The sequence below is a fragment of the Mustela putorius genome, unplaced genomic scaffold, assembly GCF_011764305.1.
Source record: "Mustela putorius furo isolate JIRA1106 unplaced genomic scaffold, ASM1176430v1.1 tig00537248_pilon_pilon_pilon, whole genome shotgun sequence".
In the NCBI taxonomy this organism is placed as follows: domain Eukaryota; kingdom Metazoa; phylum Chordata; class Mammalia; order Carnivora; family Mustelidae; genus Mustela; species Mustela putorius.
Window position 1 is genome coordinate 6,352,674 of NW_025422387.1, and position 16,750 is coordinate 6,369,423.

Consider the following 16,750-nt stretch of genomic DNA (forward strand, 5'->3'; position numbering starts at 1 on the left):
AACATAGTAGATATTTCAGATATGAATTTGTGGGCCCTATGGTCTCCATTGCAATGATTCAAGTCTGTTGAATCATGAAATCAGCCATAGGCAATATGTTAATAAAGGGATGTTGTTGTGTGCCAATAAAACTTTGTTTTCGAAATTTCATGGGTGCCACAAATTTGCCCTGTGGGCCAACCCTTATTTTTGGCCATATTTCCTGAATTTACCATTCCTTGAACCCAAAGCATTTCTTTTTTTATTTTTTTAATATTTTTTCTTTTTCTTTTTAAATTTATTTTTATTAGAGAGAGAGAGAGAGAGGTCACATGTAGGCAGAGAGGAAAGCAGAGAGAGAGGGGGAAGCAGGCTTCCTGCTGAACAGAGAGCCCAATGTGGGGCCCGATCCCAGGACCCTGAGATCATGAACTGAGCTGAAGGCAGAGGCTTAACCCACTGAGCCACCCAGGCACCCCGAACCCAAAGCATTTATTTCTAACAGTATATATGGGCTGCCTTGGAGGGCAGTCTCTCATTCTAAATGCAGCTTTGTTCACAAGCCCTCATTGCTATTAGCACTAATAAACTTATGTATATCATTTTCTTCTACCAATATTCCTTCCCTCCTTCCTTAACATCTGTTAAGCACTTGCTATGTATCAAAAACTGTTCAAATGCTAGGGCCACAATAGGCAATGCTGGATCCTGCCCTTGGGGAGCTCTCATTCTATAACAAAGGGAGTCCAGAAAGGCTTCCTGGGGCGGGGGTGCTAAATTAGCTCCAAGGAATGAGTAGGAATTGAAAAGGTGAAAGGCAAAGAGAGCATGCAGGTTGGGTAGGTAGAAGAACATTCCAGGCAAAGTCCTAGGGTAGGAGGAGACCTGACAACACATGGTTGGAATGGGGAGAGGAAAGGAGAGTGGAGAAGAGCCTAGAGGGGTTATGTGGGGCCAGATCACATGGGTCTGCAGGCCTACCAGCTTTCATACTGAGTGTGATGGAGCTCCTGCAGGCTTTTGAATACAGAAGGACATCAACTTATTGATTGATGGCAGCTTAAACCAGAGAGCTAGCAGGGGAGGTGGAAAGGAGATGGTGCTGAGAGATCTGAGGAGATGAGACTTTAGAGAGTAGATGAGGGAGGCGTCAAAAATGACAGGCCAGGCTCTGATTCTTGACTATTCGGTCTCACCTCCAAGAAGTAGTGCTAGGGCAGAGGGGAATTCAGGAAAGTGTTTTGGAGACTTTATGCAATGACTTTATCAGAAAGAAAGAAGCAAGCAATGGAGAAGAACTCAGGATTCTGCTCTATAATCAAGCCTTGGCTTGTGTTTGTCCTGGGAAGTTAACTGAATTAATTGGACTTCAGCACAATTATCTTAATTTACAGCATTAGGTAAAATCTATACATGTCAAGATGTGCAGCACAGGAACCTAGTGGGGATTGTCAAAGGGGCTATTACATCTGCAGTATTCTCCACCACCCATCAGAGACGTGTTTGACTAAAGACTCTGGGAGGGCTTGGCCCAGGAGCTGTGGGGAACTATAAGGGGATGGAAAAGTGACAGGAACCATGTGTGTGCCAGGCAATCTCTGCAGCCAGATCCAAACACGCTACCTATTTTTAAATTTAATTTTAATGTTTATCAAAATATTGCAAACATGTTGATAAATAGCCCTTATACCTGCCATGGTTTGCACATGACTGCAAATAACAGAAAACCCAAATGCTGGTAACATAAACTGGAAGAGTTGATTTAAATATTTTAGTTGTTCACAAATAGATGTCCAGAGGTGAGCAGTTGGTTAAGCTCACCTCTCAATGGCATTAGGTCAGATGTGTCTTTCCTTTCTTGGTCTTTCCTCATGACCACAAAATTGTTGTGGGAGCTCCTCAAGTCATCAATCACATCTGTGTTCCAGGCAGAAGGAAGGTGGTAGAAGTCTTTCCCAGAGATCCCCCACAGGTTTCAGATTATGTCATCAGTCAAAACTGGGTATTTTGATCCCTCTTAGCTGCAAAGGAGTCTAGGAGATGAGAGTTTTTCTTTTTTAGTTTTTTAGCCTCTACAGAAGAAAGGCAAAGAGAAGGAGGTTGGGATGGGTGTCAGGCAGGTCAACCCTCAGTGTCTTCTGCTATCATCCCTGTCCCATATTTTCTCACGCTGAACTCTCAGCTCTCTGAAGCAACTATTTTCAACTCTTTTAATGGTATCTTCTTCCTCTGTGTTTTATCTGCATTTTCCTAAATGCAATGTTTACTCTATTATTTTTTGATTCTTTTTCCAGACAGACCTCTATTGACTCTCAACTATAGAAGGTAAAGATTTCTTTGTCTTCAGCCCTCCCCCATTACTCCACATGCCAAAGACACACACAGACTTCCCCACTTAATATATTTTTTTAAGATTTTATTTATTTATTTGACAGAGAGAGATCATAAGTAGGCAGAGAGGCAGGCAGAGAGAGAGGAAGGGAAGCAGGCTCCCCGCTGAGCAGAGAGCCTGATGCAGGGCTTGATCCCAGGACCCTAGGATCACGACCTGAGCCGAAGGCAGAGGCTTTAACCCACTCAGCCAACCAGGCGCCCCCCCCCACTTCATATTCTGAGTATAGTTATGGTACTACTTTATTTTTCAAATGATATTTTATTTTTATATTAAATTTAACATTTAAAAAATAATCAACAGATGTTATTTTTATCATATGATCAAGGTCAATATGAGCAGTGAAAAATCACGGTGGTAGTATGTACTCTTGACATGATATGACGAAAATAGCACTTCACCCCTGTAGGTCTCCCTCTCAACGTCTACAACTCAGGCTACTCATGAAGGAAGTATCAGAGAAACCCCAGCTGGGGGACATTCTACAAGATACTTGATCAGGACTGCTCGAAACAGTTAAAGTTATCAAGAACAAGGACAGTCTGAGAAATTTTCACAGCCAGGAGGAGCTTAAGGAGATAAAACTACCTAAAGCAATGTTGATTTCCTAGAACAGAAAAAGACATTAGGTAAAAACAAGGAAATCGGAATAAACTATAGGCTTTAGTTAATAACAATGTATCAATATTGGTCAATTAATTGTAACAAATTTACCAGCCTAATAGAAGATGCTAGTGATAGGGGCAACTGGGTATAAGGTATATGGGAGTTCTCTAAACTCTCTATACTATCAATTTTCCTGTAAATCTAAGACTTTTCTAAGAAGAAATTCTATTAAAATATTGAATTAATATTCAATGTTTATATTATGATGATTGCTTGTATTGTTCACAACAAGTCCTTATGTACTAAGACTACAACATTTTGTTTTCCCTGCCTCTCTCTTTTTTTTAATTTTTCTCTTTTTTCTTGGGAGGGGGTCTTTTTCTGTTTTTATCAATAACTTACCACAGACTCTACTATTAGTACAAATCTCTCAATACAATCAAGCACTTCAAGTAATTCATTGGTTATTTTTCAGCTCCAAGCACTACTGGATTGTCCTTTTAATTCTCCCTTTGTCAGAAGATAGCAGGTTTTTTTATTTTTTAATCTCTATTTTACTGCTGAAGAATGACTCATAGAATTCATTAGAGAGGGAAAAGAAATTGGATTCCCCTGTATCTGCTGGACAGTCCTTTCTTTCCAACACCTGGCTCTTCTCTGTAGGTTCCTTTGTGGCTGAAGTTGGGAAATTGATGGGGCATTGGGCTTCCTTGGGACTTGGCAGTCTTTGGTTCAGGACTTGTCTTTTTTTTTTTTTTATGTTTATTTATTTTTTAAGTAATTGTTATACCCAACATGAAGCTTGAACTCAAAACCCCGAGATTAAGAGTCCCATGCTCTATGGACTGAGCCAGCCAGGTGCCCCCAGAACTCTCCTTTAGACTGAGGAACAACAACAATAATCATAGCTTCCATTTGTTGAGCAAGGTCTGGGAACCAGGCACTGTGCCAAGCATTTACATACAGGATCTAATGTGATCTGGAAAGCAAGTCAGTGAAGTTGTTACCTTGGGTGGGGCACATGTCCCCTCCAGTGAGGCATTACCCCCAGGATTCTTGTTTCACATGTGGTAACTTTATTCATTTAATTCCCTGTCTGGCTTCCTAAAAGTCCTCTAAATTTGGGATCCCATAGACTCCCAACTCTAGGTAAGACTCTGTCTCCATGTTCCAAGGGAGAGATGACATGTGGCCTCCTGCAGCTGCTAACACACTCGCTCATCTTGTAGGACTCTGCCCTCGGCTTCTTTCCCCTCCTGCATACTGGGTGTGATGACAGCTGTCAAGAGGGGTCAGGCATTCGAAGTGGGAAGTTTTCCAGACCCAAAGAGGGGATTAGTACTTGCTGGCTGCAAGTTTCAGGGCTTGCCTTGGGGCTGATTTCTCTTGTAATCATTTACTTTGAGATTCATGATTCCCTTTAAGAACCACTTGGGTCACCTACTGTGAATCTGGCACTTTGTCAGACATCAAAGCATCTACCCCTTAAGGTCATGTGCCTCTGGAATCTTCCCTCTCATGGGTTTCTATCCAGTTAAGTTCCTGCTCCTGTGGCCAGGGCCAAATGCCATCTCATCTCAATCTATCCACCTTTAGTGAGCACCTACTATGTGCCAGGCATCAGGCATTATTGTGGTGTTTAGCCAACTTCAGTCATTGAAATTCCCCTTCAGAGTTTCTGTAAGTTCTAGCTGTACTATTTTTGACTTAGTATTTTCTTTAAATTGACCCCTCCTTTTAAAAAATTATTTATTTATTTGACAGAGATCACAAGTAGGCAGAGAGGCAGGCAGGGAGAGAGGAAGGGAAGCAGGCTCCCCGCTGAGCATAGATCCTGATGTGGGGTTTGATCCCAGTACCCTGGGATCATGACCTGAGCAGAAGGCAGAGGCTTTAACCCACTGAGCCACCCAGGTGCCCCCTAACTGACCTCCTTTTTATTTCAATAAATTGTATTTGAAAAGGAACTTAACACCGTTGCCATCACTGAAAAACCAGTGTCAGTTGCTAAAAGCAGACAGTAACCTTAAAAATAAAAACAACTATGAAAATAAAAACTGTTGGGATGCTTGGGTAATACCTTTGATTGAACATCTGACCCTTGGTTTCAGCTCAGGTCACAATCTACAGGTCCCAAGATTGAGCCCCGCATCAGGCTCCATACTCAGCACGGTCTTCTTGAGATTCTCTCTCCCTCTGCCCGTCCCACTCAGGCTCACTCTCTTTCTCTAAAATAAAAATATATCTTTAAAACATAAAATAAGAACTTTCAATGTCTGTCCAACTCATAATTACCTCTAATACCTGCCAATCATGTACCTAGCCAGGGTAGGATTTTATCTCCTTTATACCTCACCATGCCCCCACAGGGTGGGTTCCATCATCATCCCCATTCTAGAGAGGTGAAATTGAGGCTCACAGAGTAAAGGACTTGCCTAGGAAAGAGGGCTGGGAAGTCGTAGGACTGAAATTCAAATCCAGGTCTTAACCATAACGCTTGGGGTCCAAGGCCCAGTCCTGGTTCTTGAGATGCCTACTCGAGTCTATTTCTGTTTTCTTGGCTGTCACTGTCATAGGAACTGAACTTCTTCAGAACCATGAAATCTACTTTTACACCCTTCAGGCATTTATCCACACATGTAAGAGGCAGAGATCACTGAGAGAGCTTCCTGATGATGTGGGAGAGCCCTAAGATTCAGTCTCACATCACATGATCCAGCCTGGTTCTCCACCCAACCACCCCCCTACCCCCAACCACCAACTGCACTGGTCTCTCCAGAGAATCCTCTATCCTCTGATTATCTCAAAAGCCTTTTTCTTCTTTAGCTTCAAGGAGGTGGTACTGGTTTGGGGTGTATAAAATGCTGCATCATTCGTGACTCCATTATTCCAAGTGACACGCAATGGCTTACATGCGTAAGAGTTACTCATGTAACTGAGAGGTCCTGGTGTAAAGGACTTCAGGCATAGCTGGATCCAGGCATTACACTATGTCATCTGGACTCTCTCTCTCCTGCTGTCATTCACTCTTCTCTCCACCTGCTTCCCAGATCTCCTCCTTCCTCTCTTCTGTATTGACTTATTCTCTTGCAATGGCAAAAGTGTCCATCAACAGCTCCATGCCTACAACTTAATCAGCTCAATCACTCCTATAGAAAGAGAGCACTTTTTTCCTAATAGATCTGGAAAAAGTCCCAGGCCAAATCTCAGTGACCCATTAGACACCTTGCAATCTCCCCCTCACATCCACTCCTGGGTGGGACATAAGTGACATTCTTTAAGAATCTCCCAACTATCTTAATGTTGAAGGCTTGCTAAAAGGGAAAAACAACCTTGACACCAGCAAGACCTCCTGTATCCTGGTACCTTGTAGATCCTCTTTAGCATATCAAAGTTCTGTTGAATCCTCCCTTTCCCCTACCTTCCCCCAACCCCATGGTACATAAACTGCCACCCCTCACAACCCCAGGACAGCATCTCTTCCTGCCCACGGGTCCTGTCCCCGTGCTTTAATAAATGACCTGTTTGCACCAGAGACGTCTTACGAATGCTTTCTTAGCTGTTGGCTCCGGACCTCTCCCCACCTCACCTCACCTATATTCTAGAATTTCATCACTTTTACCAGAGGAGGGCAAGGAGATGTCCAGGAGGCTAGACAACAGATATCCCCTCTGGACATAAAACTGGTATTTGCAAAACAGCAGCAAGACCCGGATATTCCTATTATTGGAGCAACAAAGAGCTGGATCACCTCAGTGATCCCATAGTGTTTCTGAGGGGAGGTTACCAGGGCCCAGTAACTGTGAAATCAGCGCCTCTTCCCGGTTGCTTGAGAACGTTGACCTCTATCCTCTCCATCCCTTGCCTCTCCCAACTGGGAGGCGGCGATGTTCTGTCTAGATACACCGCCTTTTATTTTATTTTTTTTTAAGATTTTATTTATTTATTTATTTATTTATTTGACAGACAGAGATCACAAGTAGGCAGAGAGGGGGGGGGGAAGCAGGCTCCCCGCTGATGTGGGATTCGATCCCAGGACCCCGAGATCATGACCCAAGCCAAAGGCAGAGGCTTAACCCTCTGAGCCACCCAGGCGCCCCTAGATACACCGCCTTTTAATTGATTAACCCAGACATCTTGAACAGGTTGCTTCTCTCTCACCACAAACCTTTAGCCAATAAACAGCCTTTGGGCAAGAAGAATTTAGACGGAGGCCAGAGGGTAGCTGAGGTCAGAATGAGAATAAGCAGAAGGGATTGTGAAAGAAATGGAGATCCTCCTTCCCCCTCCTCCTTCCTATTCTCCATCTCCATTTCTCTCACTATCCTTTGCACCCGATTCTCTCTCCCCACGCACACGGCCCTACCAGGGTTCCCCACTGCCCTGTTTCCTCTATTTACGTCTTAGCACAGCCTGAGTAGCTCCCCTAACTCTGAATTTTGGACGAGAGAATCTGATTGGCCCAGCCACGGCCAGGAAGCCCCAGCCTGAGCCAATCAGCTCCGGAAGGGTCAGGTCATGTGATCTCAGGCCCCAGCGTGAGAGAGACCACACGGACTCTTAAAACAAAGTGGCGGCAACCAGGAAGCCGTCTCCAGAGTATCCATTAAAATCCGCCAGCCTGAGACTTAAAGCTGGTGACTTTTTACGTTTTATTTGAAAAGCAAGCCTTCCTGAGGGTATTCGTGAGGTGGAGGGTGTGCGGTTTGCCTTGCTGGTCATAGAAAAGAGATTTAAGAACATCGTCCAAATTTCCCCCCCCAAAACCCTCTACGGGCAACCGCCCTTCCGCGAAGACAAGGCTGCGGGAGCCACCGCGCTCCTCTGCGCAGCGCTCCTGGGCCCGAGATAACATTTATTTGGGCGCTTGCATCACACATGTGCCACATGACGGATTGCTGGACGTTGACAGCATGGCTCGGATACTAAAAACATATGACTCCATATGGAACGCCGTGGTGTGGGGTGGAAATCCTGGACGGCTCGAGGCTGCAGATGGCCATGTATAATTCACGGGATTTGTAAGACTCTGCATCTGCTCCGTTGCTCATTCTTCAGTTGTCAGACAGACATAATCCCGAGCCTCTTATTTTATAACACAGATCTGCCAAAGGGAGCGGGGAGGGGAGGCGGGGGAGGCAGAGCCGCTGCCAGGAGAACTCAGAAATAATTTGGGGGAGAACATTCGGCGTGTCAGCGAGGACAGAAGCACGCACCGCAGGAAGCCCAGGCGAAGTTGGAAACCGGCTGCCGGTTCCCTCGTCCCTCACGGGAGGCCAGGCTCTTGAGGAGATTTCTGGAAGGAGGTATGTTTTGGTCTTGTCTCTATCCTGGAGCCTCGCTGTGGGGTTTGGGTTCCACCTGGCTTGGCCTCGTGGGCGAGCCAGCGGGTCAAATGTCACGATAGGGAGGCGTTTAATTCCCTCCAGGCAGCCCTTCTTAGACGCTGCCTCGGGTTGTCAGATCGCAGCGTTGCGAAAGGAGGACTGATTGCGCGTCACTTCCTTCCCAAGCCTCTTGAGCCCTTCTTCGCTAGAGGAGGTCCCTGTGGCAGCCTTTGCTGATGCCTGACTCCTCCACCCCACCCTGGGGTCCCCTGCACCCAGATTTGGCGCAGGATAGGGGTTTCTTGTCTGGGGACTTTATTTTGGGACGCCGGATGCTTGGCCCTTGGGTAGGACAGGCCAGAGCGCCCGGGAGGTAACGCCCCCAGGAGCTGCTCTCAACCGACCTGGGAGGAGTGGTGCTGAATAAATAGTCCAGCTTTTCACCCGCCTAAGGCAGCTCTGAGCTGTCTTCTACACAGTTCTGCAGAGGGCCCTGCGTCCCAGTGGAGGGGGGAGGTGAGCCCTGGCTGCCCTCTGGGTAGAACTTGCTTATTACCATAACTTTGTTAGCACATATCCTCTTCTTTTCTTTTCTTTTTTTTTTTTTTTAAAGATTTTATTTATTTATTTGACAGAGAGCGATCACAAGTAGGCAGAGAGGCAGGCAGAGAGAGAGGAAGGGAAGCAGGCTCCCTGCTGAGCAGAGAGCCCGACTCGGGACTCGATCCCAGGACCCTGAGATCATGACCTGAGCCGAAGGCAGCGGCTTAACACACTGAGCCACCCAGGCGCCCCAGCACATATCCTCTTCTTGCTTTATCTTCTCTTCTCTACCTGCACTTCCTGGATTCACCTCCCTCCAGTCTATCGGGTCTCAAATTCTCGCCTCAGGGTCTGCTTTTGGGGAACAGAAATTAAGACAGCAACCCTCTTTCGTGTTTCCTCAGACTTCTAGATTTCCTCTGTCATACTCTTGTTCATATTTGGTTGCCAACACCTGGTTAAATGTCCATCCTCCCTCTTATGCCAGGGGAGCAGAGACTGGTTCTGTATCTTATTCTCCATTGTATCCACAGTGCCTGGCACCTAGTAGGTGCTTAATGAACCTTTGTGACAGTAACACTGTGAACTTCTCCTGGCTTCCCTGCTCACCAGCTATGAGATCCTTAGCAAATCACCTAACACCTCTCAGCCCCATCCATTCCCTCATTTGTAACAAGTGGACAGTATCTGTCTCATCTACTTCATGGAGTTGTAGTGAAGATCAAAATAAAGGATCATGGAGAAATTATAGTGAATTCTGAAATAATCAAAGCTATGACCTACCAGGTTGCAATTTCTAAAAGTGTGACCCTCCTCTGGTTTATAGGGTCAGTTTCAGATGGTACTCAAAAGCAATTTTATTTGAACAATTGCATATTCGTTTGAATTAAATTAGAAAAAAAAGTAGCCCATCAAACTTAAATGTGTTAATTGGGGATGCATTTGGTTTCAAAGAACTGAAAACTCAACCAACAGTGGTGTAAACAAGTAAGGAGTTAAATTTTTTTCAATTACCAGGATTTTTGGACATCAACAGTCCAAGGCAGGTGCAGCTATCCAAATATGTTGTGAAAGATCCAGGCTCTTTCTAATTTCCTGCTTTCATCCTTGGCATGAGGCTTTTATCCTCATGGCCTCAAGTTGGTTGCTCTCCTCCAAGCATTGCACCCTCATTCCAGGCAGGAAGAAGAGAAAAAGGGGGAAGGGAAAAGGCTGTACCAGCTGAGTGTATCTACCATAACCACCACCACCATTATCATCATCATCATCAGGTTTTTAAAGAAGATTTTATTTATTTATTTGAGACAGAGAGAGAGACAGAGGGAGGGAGCATGAGCAGAAGGAAGAGGGAGAAGTAAGCTCCCTGCTAACAGGGAGCACAATGTGGGGCTACATCCCAGGACCTGGGATCACAATCTGAGCCGAAGGCAGATGCTTAACCTACTGAGTCACCCAGGCACCCCTTTCATCATCAGTTTTTTTAATTAGGAAAGCAAAGAGTTTTCTAGGAGCTCCACCCAGTGGACTTCTGCCTACATTTTATTGGCTAGAATTAAGTTCTTTGACCACTCCTAGCTACAAGGGAGTCTGGCAAGGCATTTTTAACCAGGCATACTGCTTGCCTGACAAATTTGGTTAGACTTCAGAAATAACTTAGTGAAATAAAAGGAGTAGATTTAAAGACAAATATTAAATAGACAAGAATACTGCTGGAACCAAGTTTAAGAGACATCCAGTCCCTTTGCCCCATTCCTCTGTACTTATCTTTATTACTCAGAATTATACCTTGGTTAGCCTCTTTCCTTTCCTTCTGGCTCTGGTACTTGTGGTCTCCTTGAGGGCAGGGCTGGGTTTTATTCAGCATTATATCCCAAGCACCTAGCCCATTGCCTGGCATGGAGCAGGTGGAACACATATTCCTAGTCATTGTTTCATGTATTTTTTATTTATTATTCCTCATTCTCAGCAGGGTGCTAAAACACTTTGAACCAAGTCTTATGGCTTTCTTAAAATAAAAATCAATCAAAAATATTGTATCAAGTGAAGGAAGGCTTATACAAAAGAAGTATATATCATACGATTCCATATATCTGAAGTTCTAGAACAGGCTAAACTAACCGTATTGAGAAAAGCCAGAAGAGCAGTGTCCTCTTGGGCAAGCAGGAGCCAGTATTGACTGGGAAGAACAGGAGGGAACTTTCTGGTCGTGGTGATGGTCTGTATCTTATAGGGGTTAAGGTTATGTGGTTTAGACGTTTACCAAGACTCATGAAAAATGACATACAAAAGATTTGTACCTTTCTCTGTATTTCAATAAAAAAAATGGAAAACAAATATTGAACTCTACAACCTGAAGCACAGGTTGAAATGTTGAAAAAGGATGTGTATGCTGCTTGCAACTTATTTCAAAGGGAAGGAGAAAAAAAGATGAATGGCTAGTTGGATAGAAGGATGGAGAAGTTGATAGTCATGTAATGCAACAAACATAACCTTATGTTAATTGTAGAATGTGGGAGGTAGGTACCTGGGTGTTCACAACGCCTTCTACTTTTCTGTATGTTTAGAGTTTTTCATAATAAAATATTGGAGGGAAAAAGACCAAAAAAACATGTGACAACACCAAAATAAGATTGAAGTAGGGTGCTCAGTTTGTTAGGGCTGCCATGACAAAATATCTCAAACTGGGGGCGCTCTTGCGAGGTAGCTCAGGCCTCCAAGCATGAGGATCCCAGGGAATAAGGTGATGAACCTTCATGAGCTAGCCTCAGAAGTCACAGACACATCACTTTCTCCAGACTCCACTGGGCAAAGCTGTCACAAGCCCATCCAGATTTCAGTGGAGAGGACAGAGGAACACCACATCTCAATGGGAGAACCATCTAAGAATCTGAGGTCACATTTTAAAACCACCACCCATCCAGAGAGACATTATCTAGCCCATTTTCCTCAGGAGAAGGAGAGAGGAGAAAAGAAGCTTCTCATCTCTGCAAAGAGAAAAATGAAATTGGGCCGTTACTCAGTAAACACATTGCTGTGACCTGCTTTTACTCGGGCAGTGAGGGCTTCTTTTGGCCATGCTGCTGCTGGGAGAGCCAGCGGACACCCGATCACAGCACTGGACATGGCAACAGCTGATTTTCCCCCTTCTGCCCCATCTCAGTCCCTGACATGTTGACTTTGAGTGCGCCACCCATCCTTCTGTTCGGTTCCTTCCCTCCCTGCTTCCTGCAAACCTCCTGCCCTCAGTCTCCAGCCCGAATAGACTCTCTTACTTGGGAACAATGGAAGCCTACATCATCCTTCCCTTCCTCGGGTGGGCCACCATCTGTATGAGAATCCAGATTACCCTTGCAGCCCGCGCTGGCGATTACCTCTGAGAATCTCTTCATACCAACCTCTCCTGGCAGGCTGGGGGTAAATCAGGGCTGCACAAAGGGAAGAATGTTATCACGGTAAACCAGGATGGGCCCGGCTTGGCTCCGTTGCAGAAAACACACTTCACTCATGCAGAACACGCCAAATTGAAAAGATTGTGGGTTAATCAAATCCTTTTCTCTTCTGTTTTTATCAAACTCAAGAGGGGCTGGCCTATTAATTAGAAACGCTTTTTCATGTAAAACACGGGCACTTTGGAGATAAGGAGGGAAGACCCTTGATTCTACAGTCACAATGACGTTTTAGTTATTTCATTACAAGATGCCTCATTCACTGCCGGCCCCACGGACACGGCGCGGGCCTCCCATGGCTCTCCTGGAAACACTCCCTGAGACTCAGAAAGTTTCCCTGCCAGCAGACAAGGGCAAGAGTTTCTGTTCCTGAAGTCAGGAAGCATTTCTATACAGTGCTAACAGGAAAATGTAGCAGGCTTTTACGGTAGCCACTAGCCTCGTGTGGCTCTTTAAATTTAAATTAATTAAAATTTAAAATCTGCTCTCATTTCAAGTGCTCAGTAGCCACATTGTGGTGGCTAGTGGCTCCTGTACTGGACAGCACAGATGGCGAATATTCCCGTCATTACAGAAAGCTCTATTGGACAGCACCATTTCTTTCAATGAGTTCACAAAACCTCCTGTTTGTCATTTGGGAGCAATAAGAAAAGGATGTCAGGATGGCTTAATATGAGCCATCTCTCCTGAAAAAAGACAGGACCCTACTATATTTCTGCAGTCACACTTGTTGGTGCTTCCTGCCCAGCACTATTCCCCTTCTTTTGGTAAAAGCATCCTGATTTTTTTTCTGGGAGACACCCCTCTCCTACCTGCTACTCACCCACTCTTGTGTGGTTCAGGTGGGGCTGACCTCCCTGCCTACCTTCAGTGGAAGGACATAAGCCTGAACAACTGAAATATTCCTTTCCCTTGTCCTTGGTCATCAGTTGAATCCTATTGGCCAGTTAGGCGTCAACTCTGGGACTTTGGCAGGAATCAGTGGGCAAGGGTACGCTCTTTCTGTTGGGATTGCCAAAGTGGTGGGATATAAGCCAGGAAATACAGGTGGCCGTCATAGCTTATCCTGGAGAGTCAGCCCACAAGGGACTTCTCTGCAGAAGAAGACAGAGCAGAGAAAGACAGGGAAAGAGTCTTGGTGACACCTTTAGATCCAGCTGTATTTGGTAGCAGATCTAGCTCTGATGAAGCTGTCACCATTAATACCTTGGGGCTACCGATTCTCCCAAATCCTCTTCCACATCCTCGTGCTTCAGCCTGTTTAAACCGGGTTTCTGTCACTCACAACCGAAAGAATTCTGGCTAATCAATGCTCTGAGAATGCAAATCCATTTACAAAGGAAAAGGAGGTTATTTTTTTTCCTCTACTGACACATTTCTAGTCTCAAGCTATTTTTAAGATCCTTTTCATCAGATGGGTCTCCCTGCACCTCCCTGGTTTCAGGTGGGCCCTAGTTCCATCATGAAACTCCCTGACCCAGGGAAGCCAGTGCCTTAGCCTGAGGCAACACCAACCGGATTCCCTCTTTCTTAAGAATTTGGATAAGGTTGAAATCAAGACTGACTGAGTTGGTGGTGGGGCCATGTCAGTGGGAGTACTAGACTGAATGACCACATACTTCACACTTTGGCTGCTGGAAGCCTTTGGAAACTCTGTTCTCCCCTGTGCCTGAGGCACGTGTGCCCTTTTTGTAACCTACCTTGAACTTGAGCTAGTTAAAGAAGGTGTCTGTTCCCAACAACCAAATATGCCTGGCTAAGAGAATATAAAAACTTGAAAGGTGTTATTTTTGGACCAAGCAATTCCACTTCTAGGAATTTATTTCCAGAAGGAGCCAAAGTATATGTCCAAAGATTTAGCTATGAGGATATTGAGGGCAGTGCTCTTCATCCTATCAAGAAGCTGGGAAGAACCTATTTACAATAACAGAGGCTCAGCTAAATGCTTTCTGAGACAAAATTTTAGGCACTCAATAAATACTCGCCGAGGGAACGAATGAAATACTAGGTAAACACACACACACACAGAAAAAGAAATACTAGGTAACCATAAATTTCTGTTGGAGAGAGAGGCTGCTTAATGTGGAATATAGTTGTGATACAGTAAATGAAAAAGGTTAGGAAATGTTACATATATTCTGTATGATCTCATTAAAAAAGAAAATCACCATATGTTTGCATACGCACAGAAGAATGTTTGGAAGAATCGTTGGCACCAAGGTGTGAATAGCGATAGCTTCTGAGTAGGTGCAACAGTAGGTTTTTTTTTTTAAAGATTTTATTTATTTATTTGACAGAGATCACAAGTAGGCAGAGAAGCAGGCAGAGAGGGGGGAAGCAGGCTTCCCGCTGAGCAGAGAGCCTGATGCTGGGCTCCATTCCAGGATGTTAGGACCACGACCTGAGCTGAAGGCAGAGGCTTTAACCCACTGAGCCACCCAGATGCCCCAAGTAGTTTTTGTTTTCATTGGTTCCAATGTATTCTTGGTTGTTTGCTTCATTTTCATGTTGATTTTTGATAACAAGTGTTGGTCTCACTGCATGATAGTACGAGCCTTCTCCTCTCTTATATAAAATATTCAAATGGTAAAATTTCTATCAAAACAGTAGTAAGCCTTCGAATGAATTTAAGTTCTGGACTACCAACCAAGGATTCGTACCTGCTCTCGATAATAACTGGGTGAACAGCACCATGAGAAAGAGGGTCTCGCCCAGCTGCCTCCTGTGTCCCCTTCCCGCCACCATACTGTGAGATTTGGGAGGAAGGCTGCCTCTGGTGGTGGTCAGGAGCAGAGACTCTGGAGTTCAAACCCGTCCACTATCCCATGGGTTTGTAATTTGGGGCAAGTTGCAGAACCTACCTAGACCTCAGTTTCCCCATGTGGAAAATGGGTACAATATATATATAGCGGATGGTTGCCAAAGGCTCTGAGGAGGTGATGCAGATAAATGTCCCAGCCCCGAGCCAGGGCTCCATGACCAATACTTCTCTCACCTGACAGTCGGGAGATGGAAACGAGAATTCCCAGGTGATCGGCAATCCCAAGATAGAGACCCCAAAAGAATTGAAAATGGACAAAAAATACTTGTTTGCCGGTGTTCACTGCAGCATTCATTATTCACTGTAGCCAAAGGGCGGAAACAACTCAGATGGCCATAAGCTGATGAACTGATACACAAAACGTGGCATAGCCATACGATGGAATACTCTTCATTCATAATAAGGAATGAAAGCACTGATACTTGCTACAATGGGGCTAAACCCTGAAAATGTGATGCTCCATGAAAGAAGCCAGACACGAAAGGCCCCATGCTGTGGGATTCCACTTCCATGAAATGTCCAAAACAGGTAAATCCGTAGAAACAGAAAGCAGGTTAGAGGTGATCAAGGGTTGGGGGGAGCGGGAGGGAGGAATTATGGCTTCATGGGTGATGAAAAAGTTTTGGAAATTGATAATGACGATAGTTGTATCACATTGTGAATAAACTTACTGCTTTTGAAGTATATTCCTTAAAAATGGCTAAAACAGGGGCACCTGGGTGGCTCAGTGGGTTAAGCCTCTGCCTTCGGCTCAGGTCATGGTCTCAGGGTCCTGGGATCAAGCCCCGCATCGGGCTCTCTGCTCGGCAGAGAGCCTGCTTCCCTTCCTCTCTCTTTCTGCCTGCCTCTCTGCCTACTTGTGATCTCTGTCTGTCAAATAAATAAATAAAATCTTAAAAAAAAGGGCTAAAATAGCAAATTTCATGTTATATATATTTACTGCAATAAAGTATATTCCTTTCTTTTTATTTTTTTTAAGATTTATTTATTTATTTTAATAAATAGAGAAAGGGGGGGCAGAGGGAGAGGGAGAGTATCTCCAGCAGACTCCCCATTGAGCAGGGAGCCCCATATGGGGCTTGATCTCACAACCCTGAGATCACAACCTGAACGGAAATCAAGAGTCAGACACCTGACCAACTGAGCCATGCAGGCACTCTCACAATAAAATATTTTTTCAAAAAACATGGGGTGAGGGTGAGTACTGATTGCGGAATGCCTGCTTCAAACAACTCACCTCTCCTCTTCGAATTCAACATCCCATTTGGTGACCATATAAACACGGATTGCCAAATGCAATCAGCCACATTAATTTACCTCCAAATTGGGAGCTAGGGCCCTGTCTAGGGTTGGAATGGGGTAGAAATGCATGTTTCAGTCTCTCTATTCAGGGCAGTGTTTGTTGAACCTCTACTGTATGCCAAGCGCTGAGCCAGTTGGTGGAAATGCAGTGACTCACACCATTTCTGCCCTCCTGGAATTTATGTACTAGGTGAAAACTACCGCATAGGGGTGCCTGGGTGGCTTAGTCAGTTAAGTGTCTGCCTTTGGTTCAGGTCATGATCCTGGAGTCCTAGGATTGAGTCTTGCTTTGGACTCCCTGCTTAGTGGAGAGCCTGCTTCTCTCTCTCTCTCT